This window comes from Mauremys mutica, chromosome 3 (genome assembly GCF_020497125.1).
Source record: "Mauremys mutica isolate MM-2020 ecotype Southern chromosome 3, ASM2049712v1, whole genome shotgun sequence".
Classification (NCBI taxonomy): domain Eukaryota; kingdom Metazoa; phylum Chordata; order Testudines; family Geoemydidae; genus Mauremys; species Mauremys mutica.
This window is the reverse complement of record NC_059074.1, coordinates 170,292,444-170,304,831: the sequence shown is the minus strand read 5'-3', so window position 1 is coordinate 170,304,831 and position 12,388 is coordinate 170,292,444. Positions and strand designations below refer to the sequence as shown.

The 12,388-nt window shown below is 41.7% G+C and overlaps 1 protein-coding gene across 4 annotated transcripts in view; it reads right to left on the bottom strand.

Moving 5' to 3' along the window:
- The window catches only part of EML4 (EMAP like 4), a 259,496-nt gene that overhangs the window by 71,304 nt on the left and 175,804 nt on the right, over positions 1 to 12,388 (bottom strand). The window lies entirely within an intron of this gene.

Below are 12,388 nucleotides of genomic sequence, written 5' to 3'. Positions count from 1 at the left end.
TGGCTCTGCATGCTGCCCCTGCCCCTGCCTCGCCCCACCCCACCCCGAGCGCTAGCTCCGCAGTTCCCATTGGCCAGGGGACATGTCCACCTGCGGGGACATATCACAGCTTGCAGGGAGCTGCCTAAGGTGAGCACCACCTGGATCCGGCACCCTGCACCTCCCTGCCCCAAGTCCCCTTCCATACCCAAACCTCCTCCCAGAGCCCAGGCCCCACACCTCCTCCCTCACTCTGGATCCCTCATGGCTATTCCTCCACACAGGAGCAGCAGGGACATGTTGCTGCTTCTGGGGAGCCATGCGGAACCAGGTAGGGAGCCTGCCAGCCCCGCGCCAACCGGACTTTCAATGAAGATCAGAAATGGTGGTTTATAGAGCTTTCTGGCTGGTAAAGTGCCAGATAATACACTTTTTACTGTCTTTGCATTTACCAGTGTACAAAGAAATCTAATAACCAGCTAAGAAACCCAAAGAGATCTTTCAAACAGAGTGACAGTACCTCAAGATCCTACTCTATGTAAATGACTAACAAATTTGACACACCTGTTTTATGAGGTGATTGTTCAGTCATTTGATGAGGTGAGTACTTGAATTTAAGTATTCTGTTCATTCTAAACCAAAATCCTTTGACTAATCTGACAGATGAATCAGTGTACCTGAATATCTGAATCACGAGCTAGTTACACTTGAGTTGTTAAAGCTGCAGTTCGACTGCTTGTGTGACATATTTAATTTAAAGCAGTTAGCTTTATTATTTGGCAACAACTTTTATTGTTGATTTATAGTACTTTGTTTTCTTGTTGTCTAACTAGCAGTCAAAGTAGATTCCAGTAAACCAAATGTATTAAGTCGTCTGATTTCAAAGAACGTGACTTCATGATGCATTTGCCACTTTTAATGTACTCAAGTCAGCCATCTGAAACGTCAAGAATTCATTTAACTTGAATTTCAAGCAGCCTTTAGTCCTAAAAGTAGAACTTCCCAGCACTGGAATCAAATGAAGCAAGGTTTTCACAATATTCTTAACACAACTGAAAGATAGCATAAAAGTGACCAAAGGGCACAGGTCACTGAAAATTATAATTTTGCAGTATTGCACCAATTATTCCTATAAGTAATGAATAGTAGTTACTGGGTCCAAATGAAATTAACCCATGCATACAAGTTTTGCCTTCTCAAGAATACTAAGTGGCTCGACTTAGTTTCATTGTAATAAAGCAGGTATCAAAACAATGCCAGAATGAATATAAAAATAGTTGTCCAAATTCTCTGCTTGTGTAAATGGCTGCAGCTCCACTTACCTCACTGGAATTTTGCCCATTTGCAGCAGTAGACAATGTGGCTTAAAGTTGAGAATTATTTCCAAGTAGCCAGACTAGAACTGCACTTATTTTACCAGAGATATGTATTACTTAGTTATATTTTTGTGTTGACACAGGCTACAACTGGTCTGAAACTGTTTAGATAATTATTCTAAACAAGTCATATGTTTAACTGATTTTTTTTCAACATACTTGTTATTATGTACACTCTACAAAGACAAAACCATATTGGCTATCCACTGATGTTAAGGTAATAAAAATGAACCTTTTATGAAAATCTTGTATTCATGCTTCCATAATTTAACATACAAATACAGTATTGTCTCCAGCCATTTACAAACAAGCACTCACAGTGAGAACTTAAATTCCTGTTTAAAGACTGAATTTTCTTGGTGCTTATGGATTAGCTAGCTAGTCCTAAAAGTACAAAATGACTCCAGGCACCGCTCACTCCCCAACTGTTTGCTACCGAAGCAAGAAAGGAGGAGTGCAATAATGTGAGGCTTTGGGGAAGGGAGGTTATCTACAGCATCCTCAGATACAGAGTAGCTCTCTTCATTTCCTATCTGAAAGACACTGCATTTTTGGCCTTTGCTGGTATTTTGTGCATATTCCAGATTATTCTAAGGATACACTTTTTAATGTATTTAATCAAGATGTATTAATCAAATATCACTTGACCAAGCCTCTCCTTGAAAAAAAGAAACCACAGCGTTTTCTTTGCTTCCTCCTTCTGTCTGAGACCATAAAATTTCATTAGGTATAACCCTGAGGGCAATGACAGTATTAATGCAAAATCTTTTGAAACAGTACAGATGGCAGCATATCAACAAAAACATTTTCAAACAGAATGTATTTGCCCAGGGCCAAATTCCTGTAAATACAAGCTATGAAAACCAGAAGTTTAACTCCCTTTTAATTTATATGGCTTAATTGGCATGTGGAAGAACAAACTGAAATTTATTGGTTTCCTCCCAAAGTTTTAACAATTTTCTGGGTACAAAGAGATATTTCAAATTTATCTCAAACATTTCTTCTCTTTCCATCTCTTACCACCTCTTCCAGTAGTCTCTAGGAAGAGCTAGCTATTTCCTAGGGTAATGCAAAGCAGAAAAGTAGGTGATCAGGAAGAGACAAGAGGAGAAACTTTAAAGAACTTTGAATAGAAAAACATAATTTCCCTATCACCTAGGAAGGCAGTAGATACAGAACTGACAATTCTGTATTACAACCTAGTTGAGGGATGTTCTGACTCACCATTCTATGCAGAAACACACTTATTAAAGTGGCAGAGACTTATCTTGACAGCTACTAAATCCTTGTGCAGGACTTTGAAACGTCCCCCCAAATATAGGGGGGAAAAAAAGGAAAAGGAAAAGAAAAACAATGAGCTAGAATTGGTATGATCAGGGACCAGAGAAGTCAAAAAAAAATATATATATACTGGAATTAAGGCAAACATTTTCAGCTGTATACACAATAATTCAGTTGCAGATGCAGTTCCTACATTGTATGGATTATTATCTCTTATTTGCATCATTGTTGTTATTGTTAAAAGGAGTTACATGTGCAATCCTATTGTAAAGAGCATTACAAATGAGAATGCTGGAAATGAGCTAGAGTAAAGTAGGAAAGACAAGCTGCTCCACAAGCATCAGTACTTTACACCTTAATACAACACTCTGATGAAAAGGATCAATTATAATAGGTGTAACAAAATGGCCGATGTTGGTATGGTGGGTGTCATGCTTTTCTTGGTGTGTGTGGGGGGAGGACGCCACCCCTTGCCCCTGCTCTTGGGGCACCAAGGGCCCTGCTAGTAGCCCGGGAAGGTGGTAGAGAAGGGAAGTGGGGAAGGGGTCTGGGTTTGCTCCTCACTCTGAGCCCCAGCCCCTCTCAACCCCTATGGGTTTCTTACCCTCTTCCCCTTTGGGTAGGGTTACCCTTGGTCCTTGATGCTGGGGGAGGGAGTCTCCCTTCCTCCGGTTCTCTGGTCTTTCAGTTCTCAGCAACACACCTCCAAACTCCAATCCTTGCTCCACACTGTCCACCTGAAGCAGGGTTGTTTTTTTATTAGATTCCTGACAGGGCCTTAATTGGCTACAGGTGCTACAATTAACCTGTAATAACCTTCCCTAGTCTACAGCAAACCATGCCTTCATTAGCCTAGGGCTTATATATCTCCCCTCGACCACTCTCTCACTGCTGCCTGACCCTGCTGTATCACACAGGATAAAAAAAAGGTATCCCACTGAAGACTAAAGTATAAGGTAAAAGGTAGGTCCTAAAAACATGGAATTGGCACAAAGTTGAATCTTTGATTTCAGTTTCTACATGACAGAAAAGTTAAAGATGCCAAGTTGCAAAAGCTACCTTCAGCATAGATGCCTTCAGCAAAGAGCCAAATGTCACAGTATGTTCCAAATACTGAGCAATATCATCAGGAATTTCATGTAATTTCATCAGCCAACATACTAGACAATACATCTTCAACTAAAGCTCAAGTTTACAGAATGCAAATTTAGGGGTGGAGGGAGAGAATGCCTTCAAAGATAACACTGTGTTAGATTAGTTCCTCTAATGTATGGAAAAGCAGCTGAGGAGTGCTAGGGCATGCTGACCATATGCCTTTCCCCTCACTACACCAGCATCAGGAGATGGAACAGGAGGAACCCGAGCTTTGTAACTCTGCGAGGAGGGATGGTCCCAGAGCCCAGACTCAAGCCCAAATATTTACACAGCAATTTTTAGTCCCGCAGTCTAACCCCCCTGAGTCCGAGTCAGCTGAGCTGGGCCACAGATCTTTTATTCCAGTGTACAAATACCCAAAGAGGTATAGGAAGATTGGATGAAAGCTAGAGAAGCAAACAGAATGAGGGATAGTTCTTTCCTCTAGATATGAGATAGGAAAAACTGCATCTCTGTAATTATCTGGAAGAGGGAGCATGAATACGTTAATGAAATGTGCTGACACTATAGACATGGAGTCTTAAACTCCCATCTGACTGCAAGGAGGCGACGTGTGCCTCTTCTATAGGAACGCAAAGTTAATCAGTGGAATTCACCCTGCAGGGCAAGAAATCACCTGCAAGACATGTGGAATTTTAAGGGTCCAGGACAGAGAATTGGGAGGGAACTGAAGATAGTAGCAAAGTAAAATATAGGGATCTAGGGCCTGGTGCAAGGGAGTTTTTTCCATTCACTGCAGCGGGATTTGATTGGGCTCTATAAAGGAGCAATATATACAGAGAGTAAGAAAATGAGATTGATCCGGGAAAAATGCCAGCTACTTAATCTGGGAGAAAATAGTCCAAATGCAGGTATTCAATGGAAAGAAGAAATCTGGGATGCGACAATGGTGAAAGAGCCCGATGGGTGAAACTGGACAGCAAGCTAGACATGAATTTGCAAAGTGATATGGCAGCCAAAAAACAAATGCTGAATTCAGCTTGGGGCTGCACACGCAAAGTCAGCATGCCGTGGGCAAGGGGTAATAGCCCAGCTGCAAAGAGACCTGAAACACTGCATTCATTTCCGAGAATCACAGTCCCAGACTACTGACAAACAGGATAGATTGCAGAGGAGACTAACCAAAATGATAAGAGACTCAAAGGAGTAACACAGGAGGAAAAGATTAAAGAAATTTATATTTATAGATGAGCTAACAGAAGACTAATGGGTAGGGGTCTCAAGAGAAGATGAAAGCTGCCTACAAATATTTGAATGATATAAACTGCAGAGGGATGGAAACAAGAAAGGGAAAATCCCCTCCTCCCACCACCACCAGGCAAACCTGCCTGATAATGAGATGTCTCAGCATGTACAATAGCCTCCCAAGGGCAAGGGGGAAACCCCACATCACTTTGTACTTTTAAAACAAGACTGGCAAAATATTTGAAAATGTACTGTAGAGAACAATCGTTCATTGCTAAGGAGACAGACTGGAAGGCCTCACCAGTCTTTGTCATCACTAACTGCTACAATTCTATGAAGGGGAAAATCTGCTCGACGTATTGAGAAAGCATCAAAATTATCCAACTCTGTAATATCATTGGAGTAGATAAGCGTAATCACTACCAAGCAGGTGCTCAGATACCACGGTGATAAACACAGGGGCGGCTCTAGCCATTTCGCCGCCCCAAGTGCGGCGGCACGCCACAGGGGGCGCTCTGTTGGTCGCCGGACCCGCAGCTCCGGTGGACCTCCCACAGGCGTGCCTGCGGATGCTCCACCGAAGCCGCAGGACCAGCGGACCCTCCGCAGGCACATCTGCGGGAAGTCCACCGGAGCCGCCTGCCACCCTCCCGGCGACCGGCAGACCACCCCCCGCGGCATGCCGCCCCAAGCACGCGCTTGGCGTGCTGGGGCCTGGAGCTGCCCCTGGATGAACACCATCTAGACAATCATTAAAATCCCTTTCCCTTACAAATTAATCCTTTCCATCTGTCATCTGAACTGCTGTATATTGTCTACTCAGTGAACTCTAAAATGTTAAGACAGAAAAAGCCATAGGACACATGGCTCAACCCCACTTGTTTACATCATACATACTGTGCTTTGGCGTGTTTTTAAGCTAATCCTGACATTTACAAACTAAAAGAACAACTGTAAAATTAAAAACAGCTCAGCTATGCACTACAGAAATCTACAGTTAATTTGATTCAGCAACCTATTACTTTGTCCTCATATGCAGTTGTCTTCGACCACCTCCAGGCAGGGGTTTTGGCCAGGGGGAAGAGAGATTCCAGCATTTTCATTACGTGAAATGATTCTTTCCTTAATGCTAGCCTCTTTCCCAACAGCTTTCCCTCCCTTCAGCTCTACATCCAAGAATGGAATACATACACTATCCTGGGGAGCAAAGATCTGGAAGCTAGTTTCCAGTTAGATATGCTTCCTGCATCACAGCACCTTCAGCCAAACCACTATGGTCATAAAAAAAAAAAAGTGGCTGCAGTTTTTCCACTGTGGAAGAATTTGACAGTAAAAGTATAAATTTATTATTTTAAAATGTTGTCAAAGTGCCACCCAGGCAGTCCAAATCTATCTTAAAAGAAATAAATTGATGTGTAATGACTTCACTCTTTAAAGAGCACTTAAAGGATATTTAAGGGTTAATAGTTTTACTGTAATGTAAACGTAATAATGTTAAAAGTAAGTATAAAACTGTTTCTTCACACATGAATCAGCTGGCAGAGGGGGCTACTGATAGACAAGTAACAATTCCATTACATACCGTTGTGAAATAGCAGAAAGCAATCAGCAGTTGCTCTGGAATAAATTCTATTGTTGTATAGCTAAAATCAAGGGCCAGAGGAATGAATGTTGAATGTATATGTTTCATAAGCTCAGTACATCTAGTGCTATCTACCTGCTTAACAGATGAAATTCTGGCTCTTCTGGAGCCAATGGCAAAACTCATTGATTCCCTTAGTATCTCTGTGTGGGGGTGACATTTAAGAGAACAGAAAGTTAGCAAAAAATAAAACATACAAAGACAAACAGAAAGGGTCCAACTGTACCCTCAGATACACAAGTGACTTCAACATTGGATCTACCTGAGGAAGAAGGACCTAGTGAGGGCTTTAAACTCACCAACGTAGTGAGGTGGGCTTTAAACTAGACTTTATAGATATGTCTACACTGCAGTTAGACAACCATTGCTGGCCTATGCTAGCTGACTCGGGCTCAAAGGACTCGGTTTATGGACTGCTTAATTGTGGTGTGGACATTTGGGCTCAGGCTGCAACCTGAGCTCTGGTACTCTCCCACCTTATGGGTCGTAGAACCAGGGCTCCAGTCCCAGCCCAAATGTCTACATCACAATTAAACAGCATCTTAGCCCGAGCCTGCTGGCACAGGCCAACTATGGGTTTTTAGTTGAAGTGCAGACATAACCTAAGGGGGCAAGTGACAAAATCCCACAAGCAAATATTAAAAAAAGATGATTTTGACAAAGGCCTGGAAGTTGTAAGGGGGGTCAGGATGGAAAATTATGATAGGGTATAGAACCAACAAGAGGGAATACAATCTGCTCAGCATCTTAGATGTGTATATACAAATGCAAGGCGTATCGGGAATGAAAAGAAAAAGCTGGAAATCTTAGTACACAAGCAAATTATGACTTAACTGGCACCACAAAGACTTGGTGAGATAAATCTCATGAATGGAATATCTGTATAGAGAGGGATAATCTGTTCAGGAAGAACAGGCAGGGAGGAGATGTGGTTAAGAATGTATACACTTGTTCTGAGGTCCAGAAGAAGGTGAAAACAGACACATTGAAAGCTCTGGCTGAAGATAAAAGGAGGAAAACTGGGGCAACATTATGGTAGGTGTCCATCACCTACAGACCACCAAACCAGAGGGAGGAGGTGAACAAAGCATTTCTAAAACAAATAACCTCAATACCTCAAACACAAGACCTGGTAGTAATGGGGGGACTAACTACCCAGCTATCTGTTGGAAAAGTAAAATGGAAAAACACAAAATGTCCACTATGTTCTTGGAATGTGTTGGGGACAACCTCTTATTTCAGAAGATGGAGGAAAAACCAGGGCGGCAGTTATTTTAGACTTAATTCTGACTAACAGAGGAAATTAGCTGCAAATCTGAAGATGGAAGGCAACATAGGTAAAATTGATAATGAAATAATAGCAGCAAAGAATCCTGTGGCACCTTTGCTGCTTTTACAGATCCAGACTAACACGGCTACCCCTCTGAATGAAATAATAGACTTCAAGTTTCTATAAAAAAGGAGAGAGAGCAGCAAAATAAGGACAATGGACTTCAAAAAAGCACAAAGCAAACTTTAAGAAACTGAGAGAACCGGCAGGTAAGGTCCCATGAGAAAAAATTTCAGGAGAGTTGGCAGTTTCTCAAAGAGACAGTATTTAAGGTACAACAGCAAATTATCCCAAGGAAAGATAAGAGGAATAGTAATTGGCCAATACGACTGCAACAACAGCGCTTTAATGACCTGGAAATCAAAAAGAAATCCTACAAAAAATAAAGTGGAAACACAGACAAATTGTTAAGGATGAGTACAAAAGAATAGCAGAAACATGAGCAGGGACAAAATCAGCCCTACATTTCTATGATTCTATGTATCTGATGGTGAAATGGTGAATTGGGCCTGGAGAATCCAACTCTGTAGTCTTCCCTTAGGCATGAGTCATGCTAACATCGAGTTTTGTCCTTATGAGCTCCAAGACTGAGTCCAGAGTCTATACAATAGTAAAATGATGGTAAAGACAAAGAGGAAAGAAAAGTATTAGGAATTAACGAAGCACTGAAAATTACTAAAAATAACAAAATTAGGAATGTACTGTGTGTCTTTCATTAATTCTTTCACATATGGTATTTAATTTATTGCCATACAAAAATGTCTTTAGGGATTGTACTTTTTATAAAGTGAATAAGTGAGTCATGCACAGAGCTGCTATCACTTTAGACTTTATAGTCATAAAAAAGAACCCTGGCATCCCAATGAAAAAAAGTTATTTTTATCTTCTTTAAGATATACAGAGTCTTTGGCACCATGCTCCATCCTTCTGGGTGTATAAATTTGAATACTTTATGGTTAGTACTTGAAATCACGTCTCTGCTGAAATAAGAAAATGCAGGTTTTTGCTAGGTGATTATAAACACCTGCTGGTAAAGAACTTAATAGAACAACTTTAGCTAAGGGCCTAATAATGCTGTGGTAAGCACCTGCATAATTCACACATGCTTTTGTTGGATTTCACGGAATAGGCCATATGCCTTCCAGCACTGGAATTTGTTCTATGAATTTGGTTTACAAAGATTAATGAAGCAAAAGGAGAAAAAAATTCCTGGAGCAGGCAAAAATAATATTTAAAGGTCTAATATTAACTAAAATGCTATCATCATTGCTGAATCATCCTTGTCTTTATCATGTCTGGCCCAGCTGGGGTCTAGGAAAGTTCAGGACTTGGATGAGGGCTAACTGGCTTCAACTCAACTCAGAGAAGACAGAGGTAATGTTGGTGGGGTTAGTGATAATAGAGGGAGCATGGCCACCATCTGTAACAGGTGAACACCTTAGCTGAGATATTATACCCAGGGCTACTCAACAGAATGCCCATGCAGCAGCTACGGCCAAGAGTGCTTTATTTTTCCCATCTGCTCCAGCAGGAATGCAGAACCCTGATACAATTATTTATGCCTTGCTCATGTTAAAATTAAACCGTTATACTGTGCTTTGCATGGTGCTACACACTAAGACCATTCAGACACTAAAGTTAGTGCAGAAAACTCTGAAACATCAGTGCAGCACAGAGGAGAGAGCAATGCAGCGAGAAAGGTAAGTTTTGCAGAGACTATGAAGATCTCTGTCCACTTGAGGGGCTCTGTTTCTGTCATTCATGGGGTGGCGAGAGGCTGTAGAAAACATCAGATTTTTTTTTTTTTTGGATAGGGTGGCATAGCAGGATAAGCCTATGAACTGGATAGGGAAGGAGATCAGAGCTTACACTCTGGAGGGTATGGAGGTAGAAACAGAATTAGTCTCTCAGTTTAGGCCCCTCAGGACAAGTTTACTTATTCTACAGATTCTAAGAGTAAAACGTTTTTTCAAAATGTATATTTGCTGAGCTTTTTTTTTCAACACTTAACCATTTTTTAAAGGGGAAGAAACATATTTTCCATGCTAGGAATCTCATGCTGCAGTCAAAGGTGCTGTTCCTTCAGGGACTCATTTAGATTAATTCTCCTTTCTTGTAGCAGTCATTACCTCAAACCTTGCACCTTTATAATTAGGAGATAACGTCAATGGAAAAGAATGTTTTCACAAGATAATAGAACTCTGGATGCTAGACAAATGTAGTGCTAAGATGTAGAAGTGTAAGAAGCTTACCTTGTGACTTTCTGCTACAATCAGGTATGGAATCCTGAACCACTAATAATTTACTTCACAATAATGACATCATAAAAGATTGAGTAAAAAACATATACTAGAATAATTCCAGGATGTGCAAAGCAGCACCATGTTGTCATCTTTCATCCAGCTCTCCCATGAAAGCGTCACCAGTATCTCAGTGTGTATTTGATTTCTTTTCTTAGGACCTGATCCAAACCCCACTAAAGGCCAATGGAAAAACTCATTGACTTTAATGGTAGGGGGTTTGGGCTCTTAACTGGCACTGCTTCCTCCCTTTAAGGCCGCTAAGGTTTACTAATTCATCTCAGTCCAAATTACAGTTTGTGCCTTCTTTAAGCCTGGGAGTACTCCAAGTGAGCTAAAGTGAGACAGGTACCTATATGCTTAGCTGGACCAGGGCCAGAGTGCTCAGCACATTGCAGGATTATTACACGCTGACCTGTGGGGTATACAGCGTGTGTGTTGGGGGTGGGGGGGAAGAGGTGAGTATGCCTGCATGTTTTTTACTTACTTATAAGTATAAACGGACACACCTGATTTTTATTTATTTAGTGGGGGATTTGGTTTGATGTTTGAGGGTTTTTCCCCCACTGCTTTTTTAATATTAAAATATTGAGCCTCATCTCCCCGTTTTTTTTTTCCTGGAGATTCTATAGATACCTAGAAAACTAGCATAAGAATTGACAACCTTCAGGAACCTCGGTCAGTGACAGGAAAGAGATTTTTACTCAGACCGTTTAAAACTCTTGGCTTAAGTTAAAAGCTATTAAGATCAAACTCTCCACAAAATTCATGGGAGAAAAAAATGACACACCAGATTCTAATGTTTCTAAAAATCAAAGGGGGATGGAGGGGACATAAACAAAATGTAATAATGTTTTGTTCTTTTGGAGGTTAAGAGCTAGGTTCCAATATATAATAGAAAGAAACTACTTAAATTTGCACAGATTTTTTTATAGTGAATTTTTACTGTTCCTAAAGGTGTTGGATTGCCAGTCATGGAGACACACCTCTGTGCTGTCTCCTTTCCACTGGCATAGGCTCTGAAAACCCAATAGGATCCCTTCACGAGCCCTGGCAGAGAGGGCACACAGGGGGCAGGAAGGGTGTGTTGGGGTGGGGTGACAGCATGGAGTGCTGGGGACATTCCAGGGAGCACTGCAGGCCATAGGGTAGACCACAGAGGTTGCTGTAACATAGGCTATATTTACACTGATGGTGGCGTGTAGAGTAAAGGCACTTCAGGTGTAGCTACATATCGCAATGAAAGGCTCTGACAGCAGGGAGGCAGTGGGTTGCAGCGGGACACTACACTGCTAAAAACTGGCAGTGGAGAGGCACTGCTTGGGCATGCAGAGGACCTGTGTAGGATATACACCCTAGGGGTTCAAGCGTGTATGGCACTCTACTCAACTATGCCATGCCTCAATGCATACACTGCTATTTACACCCAGGCTCGCTGGGCATGCAGCGTCCATAGTCTACACACTGCCCTAAGTGTAGACCCCCACCAGAGCTGTACCTCGTAGAGGCACAGCAAAACAAGTACAAGACAGACAGAAGCAACATAGGCTTCCCCAACCCCATTGTGCCAAGGGTGTCTCAGTCCTGAAGTGGAGGGACTACCTCTGAAAATAGCGCACTGCTTGCCTGTGAAATCCTTGGCCTTTCTGGTCAGACAGCCAGAGGAGCTGATTGTGACAGTGATACTTATGTGGGCAGTTGTCCAGACTAATGGAGCTTTTAGTGCACACCAACAGAGTCCACATGTACAATTAGCGCACACAAGAATGTACACCTCTCTGTATAGCCAAGCCAGCTCTGCATAGTACATTGTAACTAGGAGGTTTGGTTCACAGTGGCTATATCCACTTGGAGAAAAAAACATAATTAGAAAATGTGTTAACTAATGTGAGGTTAAACACAACTTGGCACTTAACTTGTCTTTGTCTAGGTTGTGTTTTAAAATGTGCTGGCTGGTCATGTTAACCTCAGTGGGGGGTCCCGTATGGTTTACCACAACCAGATAAAACATTTAAAATTACAGTTGTCCTAGGGCACATTAAAGGCTGAACTGTGTTTAACACTGCTATTTTAAAGATGTTAGTGAACACATTTTCTACCCGCTTTTCCACCCTCCACTACAGACAAGACCAATGTCAGT